Source organism: Harpia harpyja, chromosome Z (genome assembly GCF_026419915.1).
Source record: "Harpia harpyja isolate bHarHar1 chromosome Z, bHarHar1 primary haplotype, whole genome shotgun sequence".
In the NCBI taxonomy this organism is placed as follows: domain Eukaryota; kingdom Metazoa; phylum Chordata; class Aves; order Accipitriformes; family Accipitridae; genus Harpia; species Harpia harpyja.
In genome coordinates this window covers 19950301-19971614 of record NC_068969.1, presented here as the reverse complement: position 1 = coordinate 19971614, position 21314 = coordinate 19950301, and the positions used below count along the sequence as shown (strand labels likewise).

The 21314-nt window shown below is 41.6% G+C and overlaps 1 protein-coding gene across 3 annotated transcripts in view; it reads left to right on the top strand.

Moving 5' to 3' along the window:
- Positions 1-21314, top strand: part of FOXP1 (forkhead box P1) — a 392435-nt gene that overhangs the window by 150334 nt on the left and 220787 nt on the right. For 2 of the 3 annotated variants that reach the window (XM_052779067.1, XM_052779070.1), the window contains exon 3: positions 14077-14142. The gene's annotated coding sequence lies outside the window, so the exon portion shown is untranslated. Of the gene's footprint in view, positions 1-9163; positions 9628-14076; positions 14143-21314 lie in introns of those variants that run through there. The other variant, XM_052779068.1, reaches the window with a different exon arrangement.

Below are 21314 nucleotides of genomic sequence, written 5' to 3'. Positions count from 1 at the left end.
ATCTTTCCATTGTAATTGTGCTGGGGCTCAGTGCTGTACGATGTGTGTAAATAAAAAATGCCCTTTTAATTTCACATTAACTGTATCTAGCCGCTGTTGCAGCCAAACTGTATCTGTTTCGGTAGAATGTCATTTTAAAGGTATTGTGGTTACTGAGCAACAGCTGTGATTGAAAAGTATGTAAACTAATCTTTAGTTGCTCGTGTCATTTTTATATTCTTATGTCAGAACACAAGAAGGCTGCTTTAAATTTGTCTTTCACTGTGTATTAATTTTCAAGTCTAATTTTTCTTGGGTTAAAGCATATACTGCGTTCTCTACTACACATTACCATTCAGTGCCAAAGTAAATGGCTACTTGTGAAAAAGTACAGAATTAGTTCCTGCTTGATTACTGTAAAATACATATTTATTTTCATAGGGGGAGTTTTTATTAGCAGCGCATAAAGTACAATTATCCTGCATGGTGTCGGTGACTTAGAAGACGAAGTAATCAAGCACCATATATTTATTACTGTGAAGAGCAGTAAGTTTTAGAGCTGTGCATTGCTTTCCCAAAACCAAGAAGGAAGGTGCAAGGGGTTTTGGGTTTTTGTGTTTTCTTTTTTTTTTCTTCTAGGCTTGTGCTGTGCGTTGTTCCTGCTCTTTTAAATGCAGACCATTTAAAATCAAATCCTCAGTTAATATGTCTGCATAAGAACTTCTTTGTCTCTTGATGCCCAACCATTGAAAATTAAATGTGGTTGCGGATAAGTATTTATTCATACCATACCTCACACCTGATCTTGTGTCAGTATGACATCATCTTTGCCACAAAGATTTCTAGTGGTTTAAAAATGTTCCGTTGTGAAATAAGTGGGAGAGGTAGAAAAGGGGCAAGGAAGGCAACAAAAATAAACTACTAGTGGGATTTGATGTTTTGCCAATTAAAAACAAAATAAAAAAAAAAAATCATATTCTGAGGTCCACATGCTGCCTTTGATCCGTACACAGGACTTCCATTTGTGCCGGTGGCCGTTCAGCCTGCGGAGGGAAGGCTGTATATGACTTAATTTGTATGTTGTGGGAAGTACGTTTTCCTAGCATGTGGTCTAGCTTACTTGAAGAATCTGAAATGCGTTATAAATGTAAATGCTGTGTTTAAGTAAAACTTCATTATGTTTTGGTGGTTTCCAAAAATGCACAGGATTTGACCTTAAAGTGTTATTTCAAGGTGTTATGATGTATGAGCTAGACTTTGTAGTCTTCTAAATTAAATCTTTGAACATGTTATTATTGTATTTTGGCATCGGCAAGATGTAGTTCTCAGCTATTTTCTGTCACAGCCTTCATTTTTCTAACAAGAGTAATGAGACAGGGCCAGATTCTTCTGTAAGAGGCGTGCGCAGAATGGGGATTACCCTACGTTAGCTGTGGTGTAACTGAGCACGGGTCTGCCATTCGCGCCCAAGTCCAAGGTCACGACTACTCCTCGTCTGTGGCTCGCCATCAGGATGGAGCCAGTGCTCCCGCAGAAGCGCGGGCGCAGACACCACCCACCACCGCTCCCCTTGACTGTTGCAGAGCCCCACGTAGGATGTGGTGAAGGGTTTAGCGTTTGGGTCCAAATCTGGTTCATATATAAAAGGGGTTGTGTTTCTGTTTGGAAAATATGAGCCCCTTTTACGTAGCCCAGGTGTGGATTAGCTCTCTAAACCATTCGCCAATTCCTGTGTTTGTGGGAGACCTGTTTTCAATTCTTACAAAGAGGCCGTACAAGTCAAGCCGTAGAAACAGCAGAAGCAATCCAAAAATGGATTTAAAAAAAAAAAAAAATTAACAAAGTGTTTGTGATCTCAGGTTGGTAGTCTGGATGTAGGACCAGACATAACCGCTATACATGTGCTTATTTCCAAAGAAAATAGTTGCAAAACATTTCCACCTATGCCATGAGTGCTCGGGGCTTGTATTTCTTCTTCCCTATGTAACAACCATATGTTCATGCTACAGGAGGGCAAGAAGCGCTGCTGGCCGTGGGGCACCATTCATGCCATGGCATGCATCCCCCCCCCGGGCAGCTCCCTGGCACGGAGAAGGTGCCAGCCAGCCAGACACGGCCATGGGTAGACGCAGGGTTTGGGCTGGGGTATGTTGTTGCAGAAAAGTCGATTAAGAATAAGAGCTCTGAGTCAGCGCCCGGGGCCGTGGCCGTCGGTCGCCAAAGCGCCGGAGAGAGACCATCTTTGAAGTGTTGTTTTTGGTACCGGTTTCACATCGCACGCTCGCGGTATGAATCATGATGGTTACGCGGGTGATTTTCCCTCAAGAACGAAGCCAACCCCAAACAATTGTGGAGCCGCCCTTTTGGTCACTTCACATGGCTGTCTTTCTGTCTGTCCATCTTGGGGTGGTCTTCCACCACCGGCTGGGGGTGGGAAGGGAGAGCGGCTGTGCAGCCAGCGCGCATCAGAGGCTTGTCCTTCATGCATGGCCAGGAGCTTCCCATTCTTCTCCTCCTTCACGAGCAGGCTGGCTCCTGGATGGGGGTCAGCCTGAAATAATTGGTGCAAATATTCAAAATCCTAGATGGAAAAGACATGTAGGATATCCCACTTCCCTCCACCTAATTGCTTCCCTGCATCCCGAATAGGGCGATGCTTAGAAATGCATCCAACCTCGAGTTCAAAACGGATTGCTTACCCGTGTTTCTTGAACAGCTAATTTTGCTGGCACATTATTATTCACCCTCTGCTATTTTCACACTGTGACACAAAACTAGAGAGAAGAAGAGATTGAAATTTTGACCAGTACGTTATCCTGATACCTGAGACGCTGTGTCGATATGAGAGTATCTTTACCACAAGGACTTTCTTGGTGGTTTTAGAGATCCCAGTGTGAATAAGTAGCAAAAGCAGAACTAATAGCTCAAGAAGCAAAAATATTTTTTTTCTTAAAGAAATTGATTAACATGCAAATATGTACTGTATGCATATTAAATATCATTTCAAAATGTGATGGGCAGGAAGCATAAGTGATGCCATTTGGTTTTGTGGCATCAGTGTGGGTTGATTAAGGGGGTGGGGATAAATTTTGGGGATTATTGATATAGCATGAATAGAGCCAGATGGTTGTATTACACATCTTTTGTGTTCTTGTTTGCTTCTTAAAGCAGTTGCAGAATTTTGCCCTGGGCAAAATTTACTCTTTGCTCGTATGTTACCCTGTGAATTTACTTTTGACAAAGTACTTCACAAAGAGGGGAAATGCTGTGCTTTGTGCCCGCAAACTCATCTCTCCCCTTTGCGTTTGTGAAGCCAACAGCCCTCTACTTAAGAAATATTTTGTAACTTGTGAAATAAATTAGCAGTAAGTGCAAGTTCAGTGTGTGTGTTGTGTATTGCTACCCCTCAGTATGTGATATTGATTTACAGAGCGTGTTGTTTTTTAAATTTTCATTGCAGTGTTTTGGAGAAGAAACTGTGGAAATGGCAACCAGTTCGTTTTAATGCGCTACTTATGTAGTATTCTTCCATTAAAGAAATGTTGTCTTAAAGATTAATGAGCTAATTTTTCCACTACTTTTTTTTTTTTTTAAGTTTTGAGATTGTGGTGTACCTGATTCATGTGATCAAAAACACATACTTTGTGGTATTCAGGTTGAGTGGGAGAAGGTTGTGCTAGGTAGGTGGTTCTTCACTGGGTGTTTGTGACATTTGTTGGAACTGCTTATCACCGGAACCACCAAAATTTACATGTATTTGTTATTTCCCTTTGAAAGCAAATTTTTATTTCCCATAAAAAGATGAGTTTTTGTAAAGGCTTTGTAAGAAAGAATTTATATCTTATTTGTGCCTCACACCAGTTTTCGTGGGTGTAACTCCATTGACTCAGCTGAGGTTGCTCCTCATTTACATTGCTGCAGGCCCCTGGATGACGAGGTCCCTTTACATCTAGCAATTATAGTGGAAACAGTCGTGCTTGTGAATAGGTTTTGTCCTCTGCCTTTGTCCCCGTGTGAAACGGCATGCTTGCAGAAGGCGAGCGGGCTCGCCCCTCTCACAGCGGCAGGACTTTTATTGGGGACCAATTCATGCCGCCGCTGACTCGGCGGCCCCGCGCCTGCATCCCCTCTCCGGGCAAAGCCGAGCCCCTGTTTTGCCCAGGCTGCAAGCAGCAGCTTCGGGCCCTTTTTTTGGAACCGGTACTTGATGCGAAAATGGGGAACGAGCAGATCTGACCCTACTGAAATCTCTGACTAGTTGCAAGTCTGAGGCTGAAGCAACTTACTCCTCATAATGATGCCATTGTGCTCATCCTATCTGATCAGTTCTTGAAATGTTTTAGTAAGTCTATCTTACAACATTATAAGAAGATAATCAGCTGCCTTAGAAGGTCCCCATCTGGAGTATAGAGTTCTTTTACTGAAAGATGTTTTGCCTTTCCGAGATAGCTCTCGCATTTCATCATCTGTTGTGCAGAGATGAAGTGCATATGAAAAGTCAGTGACTCTGAATCCATCTGTTGTTATTATTTTCCACTGATAATTGGCTTGAACAATGAAATGTCTGTGTCTGTAGCCTTTGAAACTGTACACCCTGTTTATTTTCTGGAGGTCTCGCTCCACTCTCACCCGCCCCCCTCCCCCCCTTTTTTTGTTTTGTTTTGTGGGGTTTTTTTTTTTTGTTTCATTTTTTTCTCAAGCTCATAACTAGTGGAGCTTGCATGAAGATGACATCTTTGACTCTGTGCATCAGTATGTGTCACTCAGCATCTAAAGCTTGCCTGCCAATTTTTGTTAGGGTCCTGTGTCTGTTCTGTGTGAGTATAGAGTAGGCTTACAGCAGGAAGGCTGGCAGATCCAGAGTTCATAGATATCTTACCTGAAATGTAGTATTTATTTCACTTTCTCTATTAAAATATTAATTTAGAGCCCAGTATCTAATACCTACGGAATTAGATACTACCTGTAATTGTATAATATATTCAGTTGCATCCAGTTTTGCACGATGCAGGGTATTAATATTGGATTCCACTAACAGCAGTTCCATTAGCTTGCTCAACCAGTATGAGATATATATGAGCAGGGAGGCATAACTACCAGCCAGAACTGCCAAAACAGTCATTAGAAGCTCCATTGGGATGGACAAAGGCTTTTACACAGTGATATACTGATTAAATTTTGTTCTATGGTTTATTTGCATCAAGGTTAGATCACTATCATCTATGTGAACCGTATTATCTGACACCTTATTTGGAAGGTCATTTCGATGTAAAAATGGTGAATGATACAGGGGCTCTAAAATTTCTTGCAGGATTCTTTCGTGGAGGATTTTTATCCTGTTAGGCTTGACTAGCTCATGTTAGCGATTTTATTGTGCTTTGACGTGGTGAGTTTATCCAAGGAAAAGTAGAAACTCCCTCCGTACTGTACGAGTGCTCAGTGGAACTGAACACGCTTGATCCGCATTAAAACTGTGAGTTATATCCGGTATCCTTTGAAATAATCTGTGACACATGCTTGAGAATCCAGTAAATATGTGTTGCATCTTTGAAAGCCCAAATCTTCCCTGTGTCTGCCTGCATGTAAGTGCTCTTTCAGAATGAAATTTCGGTGCTGGACGCAGTCGTGTCGTCCATGCTACGCTGTAGTCTGGAGCACAAGAGAGTAAGGCAGAGGAGTATAATCATATTTGTGTTTCAATAGCAATCATTTAATACTGCAAGTTATTAAAAAATAATTAAATTACCAAAACCAACATGTAGCTAGGACTTACAATAAGAGGTCAATGTGATTTGACTCCTTAAGTTAGGAAGGGACACTGGTGAATTCCAATTGCTTTAAAATTGTGTTGCTTCGTTCTATTTCTGGAATGGAAGGATAAACGAGACTGAAAAATAATTTATTTTTCTAGAAGCAAGAGTAAATCACAGTATATAATTATGTATATTCAATTATAATAATAAATGCTTAGAGGTGCTCGGTGGTTATCAGAGTCTCTAATTTAGTTGTTTTTTGAAGTAAATATAGTTTGGAGGGGTAGTTTTATGACGGTAGTATTTTGAAAATAATGTTTTTAAGGGAAACTTCAGAAATTTCTTCCTTTTCCCCAAATAAACTAGTAAATAGGTGCACATTATGCAGTGATTCAGAACCGCTAAAATAGGTGTGGGTGTGGAATGTCTTCTATGTAGTAAACAAAACAGGGACAGTAAAAGCAAATTCAGATTTCATCTGTCAGTTCAACCAAAAGTCTCTGTATTAATTTAAAATCCTCGTTAAGAAAAGACCGGGCCAGGAACGTATTGGATTTCAGCACAGTTAATGAAAATGAATTTTACAGGTGGTGTTTGGTTGTGTTTCTTCTGCTCTGGCAAGATGGGTGGCTGAGCCAAAGCAGGCATAGCACACGATTCAGCTCTTTGCCAGAGGAATGCTTAGACTAGAAATGAACGTTTGGCGTTGAGTTGTTGGTGCTGTTGTTATTTACTATTATACGAGCAAAGCGTTTAGCGCTATGATTTGATTTGATTTTGTGGCTCCTATCCCCTTAAACAAGCTGTGTAGCTTGTCAGAGATCAGGACAGGTAGAATGCACAGCAGGCGTCTGATTTGAGCCAGTTACTCATTTGCTGAGTGTTTGTGTTTATGCAAAGGGGCCTCTTCCTGCATATTTAATCTACAGTAAGGCAGTGGCTTTTGTTGTGTTTAGACCACATACCTTCAGTCCTTCCTTACACTGCAGCGAGTGTTGAAGCACAGAAAGGCTGGATAGTCAAAAGTGCTTTAGTGTTTTCAAACTCTCAACTTTCTGCAGTTGGTTGGGAATTACTGTACAGCTCTAAGCCTTTTTCTGCCTCATTAATGGGTAAGTTTGCACTCCGGTAGAATAAGATACTTTTGTTTCTGTTCCATTTTATAAATGCACAAAATGTTTGGTTGGTTGGTTGGTTTGTTTTTACTCGTCCAAACTTCCTTAAGCAAACCTGGTCCGCTGAGGGAGTTTGTTGTAGGGAATTAGATCAAGAATACAGGTGTTTCTGGAATATACTTCTGAATAAAGTACTAAATGCCGTATTGCAATAGACAGGTATTTGCGGGGGGCGGGGGGGGGGAATGAGTTCGGTGTTATTATTCTTTGTACTAACAAATCCTGTTTTGTAACTATCCTGAAGATAATGCTTCCATTGTTAGCTAAAAGCTTTCAAACAGTGTGGAACGCAGAACTGCAAAAGCAGCAGCAAAAAAAAAAAAAAAGAGGAGGGGAAAAAAAAAAACCAACCCCACCAACCCTCTGGTCTTTATTGTTTCCTTCGCAAGGGTCCTCACTAGAATGTCTGCGCTGTAATAGGAAGGTTTTTCTTATGTGGAAATTGAATCGTCTCTTCATTGATATTAATAGCACACTAGAGATGTTAGCCATGATGCAGAGTACCAGAACTGTAGAGTAAGGAAACCTGATATTGCAGGGGGAAAAAATGACAGTCCTATTGCTCCTCAGTGTGGGAGACATCCCTCCCTGAGAGCAGACTTTGCATAATGGCATCCTGGCTTAACTATTTACTTATAGGTATTTTAATCTCGGGCTCTTTCTTTTAGTATAGGCATAATTACTGTCGCTCGCTCTTGCACTTATTAACTGCGCAGCTCGGTTTCTGATTCAGCCTGGACAAATTAGTTTTAAAAATGACTTTCGAGAAAATCCACGCGGTGTGCCTGCACAATGTATGTATCCTGTGTGTGTAATGTAGGCTGTATCAGGAGAACATCAGAGTCCGATGAGGGGGAACTGGTATCAAAAATTAAAGAAAAGATAACAAAGGGCACGTCTTCAAAGCAGGCGGTTGTAGTACAGACAGCGTTTGGAGAAATGTGGAAAATGTGCAGCGAGGCCAGAAGTAGTAGTTTTGGTTACCAATTAACTATTTCCTTCGTTTGAGTAACTCCTCTCAAACAGAAGAGTGTGCTGTTCCACCACATGTTGGAAAGTGTGAGAATCTGAATAAAATTTCACCAACCTTATTAAAATATGTAGGGACTTTGGTCTTGGGTACAAATCAGCCTACAGAGGCATTTATTAACAATAAGACTGCTGAGGGTTTTTAATAACAAAATTACAAATACCGTATCTAATTGTAAGTGTATTACTTTTATGCACCGGTTAAAAAAAAAAAAAAAAGAAAAACTTTTTATGAGGAAAAGTACCTCAGTCAAAGCACCTTGTGTGATTAGTGCTATTGTATTCTTAAATTTTGATTGATAGAGATAATAGTTTTCACTTAAAAATACAGACAGGTACTTTAACTTTCCATGACAATAGCTATTTGCATTTCTTTTATCTTTTTGTTTAACATTTGTGGGGGTTGGGACGGATTTGATTATTAACTCTTATTGCACACCGAGGTAAATGCTAAAACAAAGCTTTTGTTCAAGCTTCAAAGGTAAAACAGCAAATATTGTTTTTAGGCTTCAATATTTAAAGGCTGTTAAAGGATACCTCGGAAATATTTTCACATGACCATGACCAAGAGTATCGCTCGCCTGTCAGGTAAGAGCCAGGAGTCCCGGCCGCCGCCGCCGCCGCCGCTGCCCCTGCTGAGGGGAGGCGGGCGGGCGGGCCCGGGGGGCGGCGGGGGCTGGCGCGGCCTGGGCGCCCGCGGCGGGGGCGGCCTGGAGCCGAGGTGGCGGTGGGGCGGGCGGGAGAGCGGGCAGGTCACGGCGCTGGCGGGGGGGCGGCGGTGGGGGGTGTGTGTGTGTGTGTGGAAATGGACGTTCGCGAGTTGAGGGGGACCCGCCGGGCTCCCCGCGGGACCTGGCTGTGCCGGGCGGACCCGCGCGAGTCCTGAGAAGTAAGCGGGCCCGGGGCGGTGGGGCTGCCCGCGGCCATCCCGGCGGCCCCGCACCTGCAGCCCTTGCTCCAGGGGGCTCGGGGACGGGGGGGGGGGGGTGCTCCTCCCGCGGCTTGGATTCGGAGAGGTCAAGTTTCCCGAGGAGAGGTGCGGCGCAGGCACAGAACGGTGAAGGCTGGCGCTGAGGCGGGGAGCGTTGTTTTGAGGGAAGGGGGAAGCTGTGGCGAGCGCCAAACAGGCGGCAGCGTTTGATCTCCTGGCTCTCAGCGCCAGAGAGATGGCCTCTCATCGTTTGATGGGGCATTTGACAGGTCTGATACTTTCTGGGAACGTGTGATGGTCTTTACGTCTGATGAATTCAATGAGGGCCAGCTCTGTTATGCAAAGTGACTCGTGCGAGGCAAATAACCAATCCATCATTAAAAGATGCAGGACTTGGAGTCGCGGTTCAAATTCCGTACTGGAAGCGAGCTGTTCTTAACTTGTCTATTAACTGTACCCATATTTCCTATAAGAGCTATTAAAAAGCGGGGGAGGAATGGATTGTGATTAGTTTCGTAGCATTGGCGCACATCGAGTGATTCTTTTCCAAGGTTACGGTGGACTTGAAAGGTAATATTATTTTGAAATGGAGAATGTGCTGTGCGTAGCTTTGTCCTCGTGCTGTTGTTTATTTTTATTTTATTTTTTTTCTGTTTAGAATAAATAATAAGCACCAGCCAGAGATTCTGAACAGCCTGCTAATGACTGAAAATGAAAATACAGTACGATTTGCTCCCTCCTTCCACCGAGAAGCAGCAAGGTAGCGAGCATTAATATCCCTGTGTTTTGGCCTGTACCAAATCCATTTCCCCCTCTTCAAAGCGAGGTGGAAGAAGTGCACTTGGTCCCTCGCAGTTTTACTGTTCACCTGCATTTCACTTTCTGAGGAGGTGATAATGACTCCTGGTATAGAAAAATCTCCTCTACCGTGCCTCCTGAGATTTAATATACGCTGCACGATAAAAAGTAGCCACCTTGATAATGGTCAGAAAAAATATTTCTCCCTCAGACTACTTAAGATATTTAGTTTAATAGATTTTTTTAGAAATAAGATAAAATAGGTACAACAGAACTAAACAGACAGCTACTGACCATCCTCAAAGCAATTCTACATATGATTTGTGTGTATTAGTGCAAGTAACCCAACCGAGTGCACCGGGTGAGAAGAGTAACCTGTGTGCAGGATCGGGCCCACAAGCCTGCCTGATACCAGATGTTGCTCTTCATGATCAGTGTATATCCTGTATTTTTGGGATTAGCCAAATACCAAATGAAAAACTTTTTTTTTTTTTTTTTTTTCCCCTCTTACAAATGTACAGTTGGCAAAATCATTGACTGCATCTTTTCCCACACAGGACAAGAAAATAATAATTATGAGAATAGTAGGACATATTTCATATTTCACCCTGTATGCAGTTGAATGTGACTCAAGGAGTTTTGAAGGGAAGGAAACAGCTGTATTAGCTGGTTATGGTTCACTTTGTTTAGAAGAAATTACTGCACAGAAATGCTTATTTTGATGATCAAGTTTGATATTTTAAAGCTTTCAGGAAGTCTTGTAGTAAATATTTTAATCAGACACATTGAATATATTTCAGCTGGTCTTACATAAGAAAAATGAATAGAAATCAAATTTCAGAGAATTTTTTCTTGTGCTATCGTGTGTGTGCATGTGTGCTCTCTTTTTTTTTTTTTGTTGTTGTTAATAAAAAGTGTGCTTTCTAGGTACTGAAGGGGAGATACCTTTGCTACTTTAGATTCCTGATAATGAATTGTGGGCTTCGCAAGGCTGGGACACTGGCAAAAAAAATGTATGCGCGTAATTCTAAGCAGGGGTGCAGCTCAACTGGTGTTCTACTTTCCTGTGTAAAATTACAGCCAGTTTGTGTGGGATCAAGGTCTTTGTTAATCTATTTTTGGCTATACCCAAGGCTCTTCTCATTTAGATTTTAGTAAAAATGTTACTGTTTTAAGTAGATTTTAATTCTGCAATGCTCTCTATTTCTGCATAGTCTTTATATTATTGGTTAAATTTGGCTTTGCAGTAATCACTTGGAGATAGGGCTCCACCCTGCAGCCTCCCCGAAATGACCTCCCTGCCCTGAAGGAGGAGACCACTAAGTCAAATAAGTGTTGTGGGATCAAAAGAGTTACAAGGTCCAGCCCGACAGCAGGTATAATGGCAAAGCCTCTGATATTCTTGTCTGGTCCCTTGGTACCGGGTGAATAGGTGGGACCCGATCCTGAGCAATAAGGGGGCTTTCTCTTAAAGTCAACTGAAAAGGGTATGGCACTGGCTCAGGTCATGATCTTTTTAAGATTATTCCCACTTGTTTTTCCAAAATCCTGCTGAAAACAGCTATTTTTTAAAAGTGTCTTTGTATCCAAGGATTTAAAAATGTGTTACAAAAGCGTTTACCCATCTTGCTGGTGAGTAAACTGAGGCAGTCGGCGAACAAACCTCACATTTTCAGGAGGATCTGGTAAAATCTGAGCAGGGCACGTAGTTTTGCACGGACTGTTCCCCATGTGGGATGCCAGTCGAGCCGAGGGGACATGGGTGCTTGGAGACCTTCCCTCCACTCATGAGACAGCAGGACTACTGCTGCTCGCAAAGTGGATTTTTGTTTGCGGCTTGGTTTTCTATTTTAATCATTTTTAATCATTTTCCTTGGGGGGCAAATAGGAGTGTAGTGAAGTGTCTTGCTTTGGTAGGATGGGATTTTTTCTTTGTTTGCTCCACACGCACACTTAGAGTGTTCATGGTACTTTGTGTTTATCTTAAAGACAGCATGATGGAAGGAATGTGTGTTGCCTACATCAATTCTCTCACCCATATAAACATTTTTAGGAGGAAAGTCTGTATTTGTGTTTTTACGTTTTGAGATACTTGACTTTTAGACTATTAATGAGAAATTTTCACAGGTGGGAACAGCTGTCTCTGCTGCTCATTTTAACTTCAGTGGTATATTATCCAAATTTTTGAAAGCCAGGTAGCATGTAGCAAGACTTAAATAACCAGAAATGAAAGCAGTCCAGATTTCAATCAGGGAGTTATTTGTGAGAAGAGCTGAAATCCTCCTCAGCCCTGACTCCACTTGTGTTGCTCTCAGTAGCAGCGTTGGTCTCCCACCAGCTAATGGTGGGCCAGTGTTACCGGGTTTCCTTGGAGCGTGTTCAGTTCATGTATGACAAATGTGTTTAGAAAATGTTACCTGCCTTTTACAGCACTGCCAAAAGAGATATTGTGTGCACATTTTATGCAAACCTGTAATTTTCAGCAGTTTCCTTAAAAAGTACATTTTAAGATGGTTCATTCGCTATCATGAAGACTCAGGGTAGAAATGAAGTCTGCTTGCAAAATACTGCCAAAATAAGGATCTGACTGCCAAATACCCAGAAAATTTGTAAACCAGATAAACATGAAGAGAGGTTTAAAGTGTCAAATCCAAGATAACCCCTGCAGCAAAGCAGGATAAAAGCCTTTATTGTTGCTGATCTAAGAGCACATCGTATGTCAAAGGTCATGTATTTTACATAAAAGATGTATTGTTTTACATACTCTCAGGAAGGTGAGACCTGACCTATTATGATGGAGTAGTGTTATGTCCTTTACAGTGCAGAAATCAGGAGTGCCTTATACATGTACCCCAGCAAAGTACATAGGGCTTCTTATACAGCAAACACGTACAAATTTTGGCCCCTCATCTTCCGGTACCACATTACAAGAACTGTGAAAAGCTTCTCACTCAAAACATAAAAAACAAAATAAAAATGAAATAAAATGAAATGCCAGTGAGCAACAGATAAAACCAATACTCATTTCATCTTGAGGTAACCTTTTTTTTCTGGCTAAAAATAATTGGGTTTCAATGGTAAAGAAGTAATGCCTCATTCTCATTGTGAAAACATTTTTCCTTCCAAAATACATGGCAAATGAGTACATTTTCTTTTGAAAGACCTTAATGAAGATTCTGAGTTTTCCCAGAGGTTGGTATTTTACTGCTTCAGTAGAAAGCTTCACCTACTGATGTAAATAGCATAACTTACCGTTTGATGAGTTTCACAAACACCCCCAAAACTCCACATCACTGTGTGAATTTTATGAAATGGAGTTTCACGTAGCTCTGTCTTACACATCCACGTGTCACTGACTTTCCGTTTCATATGATGTCATCTGTGTCACCCAATTATTGCGTATTTCTTTCTGTCTTTATTACATATTATTCTGCACCCCTGCAGCAGATGATCAACATTTCAGTGAAATTATAATTTTACTCTATTAAGGTGTTTGGTCAATTGATGTGGAATTAATTCCGAATGCTGTTAGTGGTTTGAGTTAGTAACTTGATCTAAATTAATAAACAAATGTTTTTCTTTTCTCTTGTACCATATGTTGATCCCAATTACATGAACAGAAAGTGGCAGATTGTCATGTTTCTTAAAAGATTACATACTCTTTTGCATAAGAGAGAGTACACAAGATGCAGTAATATACAGGGTAAAAAAAACCTACATGTGCTGTTTTCTCCCTCCTACTTTTTATAAAGATACACTTTAATTATTTCTCTTTTTAATACCCACTGCTTGTACCACCTTGGCATACTTGGTGTGCTCTTGGTAGTGCTTAACGAGAAGATATCCCAAGACAGTAAACAACTTTTTGAATTAGGAAGATGCAGCTAGTTTTAAATCTCATCTAGGACTGTGTCTCTATGGAAAACGATGAGAAAAAAGAAGGGATCCAGAAGCTAAAATAGCAGTGGTTACAAATGGTCTTAAAATGCCTTAAGTAAGGAGAACCCATTCAGACAATAGTCAGATTTCTGAAACAAAGGACTGAACTCATCTATTATTCAAACTGAAAATAGATTGATAGACATCAAGATTAAGAAAGTTTATGCTAGAGAACAAAGATGTCGCATCTCCATGGTTTTTTTTTTTTTCCTTCTTTTTTTTTTCTCCCAAAGACCAAGTTCTTCGTGCTAAACTGAAGAGCCTCACACTGGCTGGTACTGATAAGCAGCAGTCCTGTGACTTGATTGTTTTTATTAACTCTCTCTGAAAGTCATTCACCATTAAACACAATTAGATTCATTTGTTGCTTTATTTATGTTTGTATGTGGAAATGTGGTGCCAATGAAAATGCTTTGGATGTTGTTGCTGACGCTGACCCAGCAGTCATGCGTGTTACCTTCTTTCTCTGCAGGGTAAGAAGAGTGACCTTTTTGGGTGGCTGTAACTGAAGATTGCTTTACAGGAGCAACTGAAGAAGGTAAATACAGATACTGTTTTGCACACAGTTTCTGAAGCATGTCTGAAGGAAGGATCTGATCCTGCAAACCCCAGGAGTGTGCCTTAGTTGCACAAGTAAAGGCTCTTCTGGCAATATGGATAAAGATTGCAGTGTTGGGCTTGCCGCTAAGCTTTTGGAGCCACCGCTGTGCCTTAAACCCTCGTTTTGCCTGATAAGCCAATGGTTTAGGTGTCCAGTTGCGTTTTAGGAGTAAGGCCACAAAGATGCACTTTCTTGCTTTCAGCCATGTTCTGAGAAGGCTCTTTGGAAACTGGACAGAGCCTGTGTGCGAATGGGAAGACCCTGCTCTGGCTGGTCTTAGTGGCCACGTGGCCAAGTCCATGGCCCAGCATCCATGGGTGCTGGGCTGGGAGCTGCAACGGCACAGCCCCGTGGCAAGGTCACCTTACTGGGGCAGATCCCTGGAGAATGGTCAAGTCAGCTTCAGCGCTGCTTTGTCCCAGGCTGAGACACTCCTGGATTTGCAGCAGCATGTGGAGCAGAGCAGGAGAGCAGAATTTAGCTGTTAATTTGATTGCTTATTATCACTGCAAAAATTAAAACACATGCTTTTTAGTCTTTTGGAGCGTAGTGAAAAGGAAAGAAATACCACTCTCTGCAAAATGATTTTTATTTAAAGCAACGTGAAAGTCCCGTGCTTCTAAATTAACTCCTTGCCTCTCTTCTGGTCCAAAGTTTCAACTTTGAAAGGAATATTAACATCACAAAAGTGGTGATTCACAAAATTAACTTGCAGAAGAGAAGAGTAACGCAGATCAGTGTTTGGTACTGAAGGGTGTCATCTGACTGAGGTTCATATGGCTGCTTTATAATCACCTTCTTTCAGAAATTAATAGTCGGTTAAGCACCATAGCAACAAGCAACACTGATGTAAGCGTTGAGCAGTGGCTGCTGTTCGCTGTGATGTCAGTGCTCGTTAGTGCTGTTCTCTTGACCTTGTTTGAATATAAAATGGTGATTTCATTTTAAACTTAGAATTTTACAGAATGACTAAATGCATCGGAGTGAATTAGAGCTATTTTTATTTTTAATTTTATTAAAATGTACTTCAAGGGGAAAAAAATGTCCCTGTTCTCTGCTGTTTTAAATTAAAATAGATCTGAGGACGATGTGGTTTTTTTTTTCAGTTCTTTGTTGCCAAAAATATCTGTTTAGTGAGGATGAAATTCATGAAGTTCAAGTGAATATTGCAGTCCTTGACCATGCCAATGGTGTATGTCAACTGTATGATACATGCCTTTCCAAGATTTGAATATTACTGGTTTTTTTATGATGGAGCCCATGAGGTGTTAGATGCATTTCAGCTACTGAAAAAGAAGCAGATCCTGCAGTTTAAGGTGGTGGTGGTTCCTTGCCCTGCAGTGGTGTTCCCCCTTTGAGTTTTTGTGAAGAAGGGAAAAATTTTAAGTCCCAGGTGCATCAGGGGGCCTCAGAATGAATGGGATTCCTGTGGAGGCACGATTCATGCATGGCCATAATGCTATGTGACCCAGGAAAATTAGGAATTTTGGTTGTGATAAATGCAAACCACTACCTCTAGACTCACCTGAAGTTTGTAGGCCATGTCTCCAAAAGCAGATATATTTTGTATTGCTACCGTCAGGGCACAACGCATGCCAGACATACCCTCTGGCACGCATCCTTCAACAGTAAGCAGTTTGGGTGATTCGTAGAATATATAACTGGAAAAGGCCATCAGATTTTTCAGTCTGATCTCCTGAGTATCATAGGTTATTGAGTCTCACCCCACACCCCTGGGCAGAGCTGGTAAGTAGCGTTCAGCCAAACTCTGTCTCCTGGAAGCTGATCGGGCTCAGTGGGAAGACCCTGAGGACTGGAGAACCATGGGTCAGCTACGGTGTAGGCAAGCGGGATGCATGTTCAAGCATGTGTTTTCAAACTGCACAGCAAAATTCATGGCTTGATGAAAAATGAGTTGTTCAATGTGTCCTTTAATGTTAGGACTTGTTTCTTTGAGAAGGTTCGGCTCTGTCCTGCTTCCGTGCAGCTGAGGGGTGCCATTTTCAACTAAAACCTATTTGCTGCCAGATCGGTCCATAATCTTGCAACATATTTCATAAAATAAAGCCATAATGAATGATATGTGTTCCAAGAAACTGGATGTCAAATTTCAACTGGGTGAGAATTGAAACTGCCGAGATAATAAACCATGAGAATAGGAGATAGTAATGGAAGTAGTGATAGAGTCCTAATTAGAGCAGTGCCACTGAAACAGGGAAGGTTAAGGGTTTGGTTGATTGAGTTTGAGCTCAATTGCTTGATAGCTTAATTTCAGGTGAAATCCCATCTTCTGAGTTAGCAGTTAAGCCGCTCAGTGCAGTTACAGAGCAGGACTCTGTACTCCTTGAGGAGCGGCCGCGTGGCCCCGGGCATCCCAGCACTGCGTGCGAGCCTGGCCTCAGGCATGCGGAGTGGGATGCAGGACAGAGCTGGTAGAATAGATTTTTATACTGCGTGTTTTGTTTGCTTTCTTTTTTTCTGTGAGCTCCAAAGAGCCCTGAACAGAGGGGCAAACAACAGAATAGATACAGCGAGGAGCTTTGATGGTTAAACCTTCAGAATTAAGATGTTTACATTCTCCTTTATTTAGCACTGTTAGGCATAATGCCTACTTATATGCCAGTTTTTCCTCAAAGTAAGAATTTGAATTGAAATGTTTGATTTGGGGAGAAGGAAGGGGAAACGTGTTTTTACAGAATTATGGACAACAGTGTTAGTTTTCCAGGAGCAGTCATTTGTTTCAATGTATGTAAAAGCATTTTCAATAATCAAACACAATTCAGTGAGCATTGTAAATCAGGGATAGCTTGCATGCTGAAAAATTGAAAAGTACAAAACATGCTACTAAAGTTGTACATTATTGATAACAAAAGACGCAGACTTTTAAGATAGCAAAGATAGAATCCTTTAGAAAACCTTTAACGGGGAAAAAATCAACACAAAGGATTTAGCAAAGTTGCATTTAGTTTAAAATTTCAAATCTTAATGCTTGTCAGAGTTAAATGCTGATTAAATATTGATAATAAACCAGAAGCTGCCTTCTGTAACTCAGAACCGAATGAGATGATCAACAGATAAATCTGTGGGTTTGAGCTTTAACTTTTTTCATATATGTGTATTTTCTCCTCCCTTCCCTTCAAGCCAGGAGAAAGGTCAGAAGGACTTTTTTTCCTAAGCTCAATACAAAAAATGGATTGTGCAGTTTGTCTATGTGGAAAATGAAGTGGTTCTGGGACACAGAAAATAATTTTTTTCCCAATAGTCCCACCACTTCGTTTCATCAGGAAGAGACGTAACTCTCAAACCGGGTTGGCATGTTGCTGTGTCACAGCTTCGCTGGCCATAGCAGGAAGAGCTCCAGGCACAAGTCAAAGCCCTGAAACAAACTTTTTCAGAGAAGTTTCTGTTTATGAAGGGCTCAACATTGTGTGCAGCTTCTCCCCAGCGCTCTTCCTTGCTAGTGACTTTCCAGAAGATGTGCTGGTGACGTCCTTACTCCTCTTTTTTGTACCGACTGGGTGGCAGTGATTCTTGCACGTCAAGTGGTGGGAAGTTAGTAGGGTGATGTTTCCCTTACTGAGTTTGACACCTTGACTTTTCTTGCTTTTGACCTAGTGGTCTTAAAGCATGTTACAGAGCAGAAATAGCCATCATTCCTAGAAGATGCAGTGTGTGGCTATTTCTGAACGTGGGTCCTGCGACTTGGGTGCATTCGTAAGAAAGTCTGTAATGCAGCAGACAACCTGATTCTTGGACATTTTCTCCAGTGTTTTCTCTGCAACAGGCCCAAACTATAGAGCTGTACGGGAAGCATTTTGCATGAGTGCTTGTATCACCCCCAGCAGGAAATAGGGGTCTGGGAGACCCCCACTGATGCCTGCTGCTCACTTGCTGGTGGGGTGGTAGTCATGTAGCTGGAGCGATTAGTGTCTGTCAGGCCACATCTAAGACTGGATTTATTTACTTTCGGATTGTTGGGAGAGGTGGTAATATCCTACTTGTTAAGACCTTTGAGTTACTCAAATTGAAAGGTATAGTGCGGCGCAAAGTGTTTCTGTAATCTGTAGTAATAGAAATGACAATATTACCTGCATGTTCTGGGGTAAACCCTAAAAAGGTTGTGTGTGGGCCTTTGGAAACACAAACTGCTTGAAGACCTTACCTATTTGAATGAAAAGCTTAGTCCGGAGATGGGTGAAACTGTGACTTTTCTGAAGCAATTGGGTCAAGAAGATGTAGAGAATAGATTAAGACATTTTGGAATAATTTAAAAAGTATCTGAGCAAATCTCATTAACATGGACCACTAGCATGCTGTATTGAAGACTTCAAAGATCTGTCAGAGGAGTTCTTTCTGCGCTATTGTCTGCCAGCATTAGCAATCTCAAGAGAACATGTTTCTTTTGTTTGCTTTTGGCCCATTTAGCTTTTCTTCTTTTTCTTCTTCTTCTTAATGTTCCCTAATATATTATAAATCTTCAAGTGGGTTGGTAGAAAAATATGTTTCTCAGCTTTAAGATGATCAGTAGCAGGTTTTGATCCTCTTATCTGACGCTTTTGGACCAGATCCTTCTGGTCTTCATGAAGACTGCTAAAGTGAGCAAGATTTGGCCAGTATTTTGCATAATCCTGCAGTGTTTCTTCCATTAGCTTAGGTAGATGCTCGATATGATCTTCAGTAAAATGCAAGTGCTGATTTCTATTACTTAACATGCGTTCAAAGTACCATCATCCTTTTCGAATCTGTAAAGAACATGAAGCACAAGGCTGAGTGGGTCACGTGCACCTCTAGGGTTGGAAACCACGAGCCTAATCGGTACCCACAGATCAAACACAGTTGCATATATTGAAAATGGCCCAACATGCGAAGGTTGTAACTGCAGATTAAGCAGCCATAAAGGGTGCACTGATGTTCAGCAGTTGCTAAGAAGTGCTGTGAGGTCCATTAAGCTGTCATCAGAGGAGGCCCAACCTTTCTCATCTAATGAGTTTCATGCAAAAATGGCCATCTTGGCAAGTGCCATCATGGAACTTAGGGTTGCAGCATCCCTGCTGCTGGCAGGTGTTTGAATTCTTCCCACTACCCTTCTGTGTACGAGGAAATTTAAGCCATGTGCACCCCAAGAGGGAGACACGATATCCCATGCTAGGCACTGGTGTGTCTGTGAGGGATTTTTTGTTGTTGTTGTTGCAGTGATGGGCCGTGCTGTTGAAGCTGGTTGGACTCGTCAGCCTGAGCAGTTTGGGAAAGGGTGCTGTAAAAGTTGTGTTCAGAAAGTTGGAGCCTGTTCTTGTGTCATCAGTGGTCCATGAACAGCCTCTCAACTCTTACACTGATTGAAGCTTTGCTATGGACGTGATCAACAGTTACATTGCTGTGTTCATCTTTAACCTTGGCCTAACTACAGGTACACCAAGGAAATGGCTCATAATACGCCATGCAGTGCAGACTATGCAATTTCCAGCCTGGTTCTTCAAGACTAAGCTGGATAATATGTCAGGACATGCTGCATTTTATCATAGCTTGGGCGAGGAAAGGATTGGGAATGGCATAGGTAGGAACAGCATCCGTCCTCATTACTCCAGAACCCAGGCATGGGCTGCAGGTCAGGTAGCCTGAACTCATGCGCAGTCTCAAACACAAAAATGAAGGTGATGGAAAGATCCAGTTTCAAGGTTGCCTTCTGAAGCAGGCAAATGACTTAACTCTGAATTCGGAGTTGTGCTGGAACTTGCCCTTGTGCAAGTTACGCTGCTGGGCCAGTGGACGCAATGGTGGTTGCAACTTGGTAGTGCACATAGGCTGATGGGGTTTAATACACGGCACTGCTGTCTGTTAGCATCTCACAGCCATGCCTGCTTCTCAACACAAGTGCAAGAACCACTTGTAGATTTGCAGGCTTGAAACCTGCCTTCAGAAAACTCGTGTCGCAAAGATGGTGCACTCTTCTGTGTTAAAAAATCTGGAGATGTAAGAAAATGACACCAGAAATAGATTCATATTGCATATTTCATCTTTTATTTGGTCATCTCTTAGGTCATTGCCTGTTGCCTTCTACCACACCAGAAGTATATCTTCTGGCATACTTAAGTTACTGTCCTACAGCAGTAGCAACCATATTTTACAGTGGCAGTGTTACAAGACCAGTGATGTCAGTGGGCATTACAGGAGGCCACCCTTTTTATTTGGTAGCTTGTACTAAAGCCAAGGCATTTAAAAAAAAAAGTTTTTGGCCCTGGTTGCCCGCCCATATTTCTCATTGCAACATATGAAAGCATTTTTCAGTGCTGCTAATGGCAGGAACTTCAGACGCCACCTCCAAGATGTTTAATTGCTAAGTGTTTCTCCCAGTGCAATCTGTGAATTTTAATTTGGGGCTCTCCTACCTCTGCTGGCCGTATACTTTTCAGTGTGTTTTGTGTCATACTGCTTAATTGCTCAAAAGGGTCATTTCTGACTCTGAGCTCACTGTTTATTTTTTTAGTAGAGTAGCACAAACATTTGGACATTTGTAACTAAGACTCTGACGTCATTTCCATTGCAAACCGTTAATATCCGTAGTTTATAATTCGGCTTTTCAAAATAGATTTTTGTTGAAATATGATGATCTCTTTCTATTTTGTTTTTAAAAAAAGTAGAATTGTTACCCCTTTTAAACAACAAAAAAAAGATAAATTGGCATCTCTTGAGTAACAGGTCTACTGTTATTCTCCTGTCATACCCTTTTCGTTATTTTTGATAGCCCCTGTGTTTATCCATATTAGTTGTAATATAAGTGTTTAATTTAATCCTCTGACATGTTAAGCGTTAGTGGATCCCACTGATGGAAGGAAACGCCTGTGGAAGGGCACAGCATTTCCTGCTACTGGGGCACTTCCGCCAATGGAACAGTGGTACGCAGTTGTGACATTAGTAATTGTCTTTAAAGATCTTAGAAATAGAAGGTGCTACATTTAAAAGCCAACAACAGCATAAATCAATAATATAGGCAATGAGACCACTTCCTTTTTTGGGGAGGAGGGGGATTTTTTGAACCCCTTTTTAACTGGAAGCATGTCATGTAGTTATTTTTATAGTTTCTGTTTGCTTTATTGCTGTCATCCTTCTCT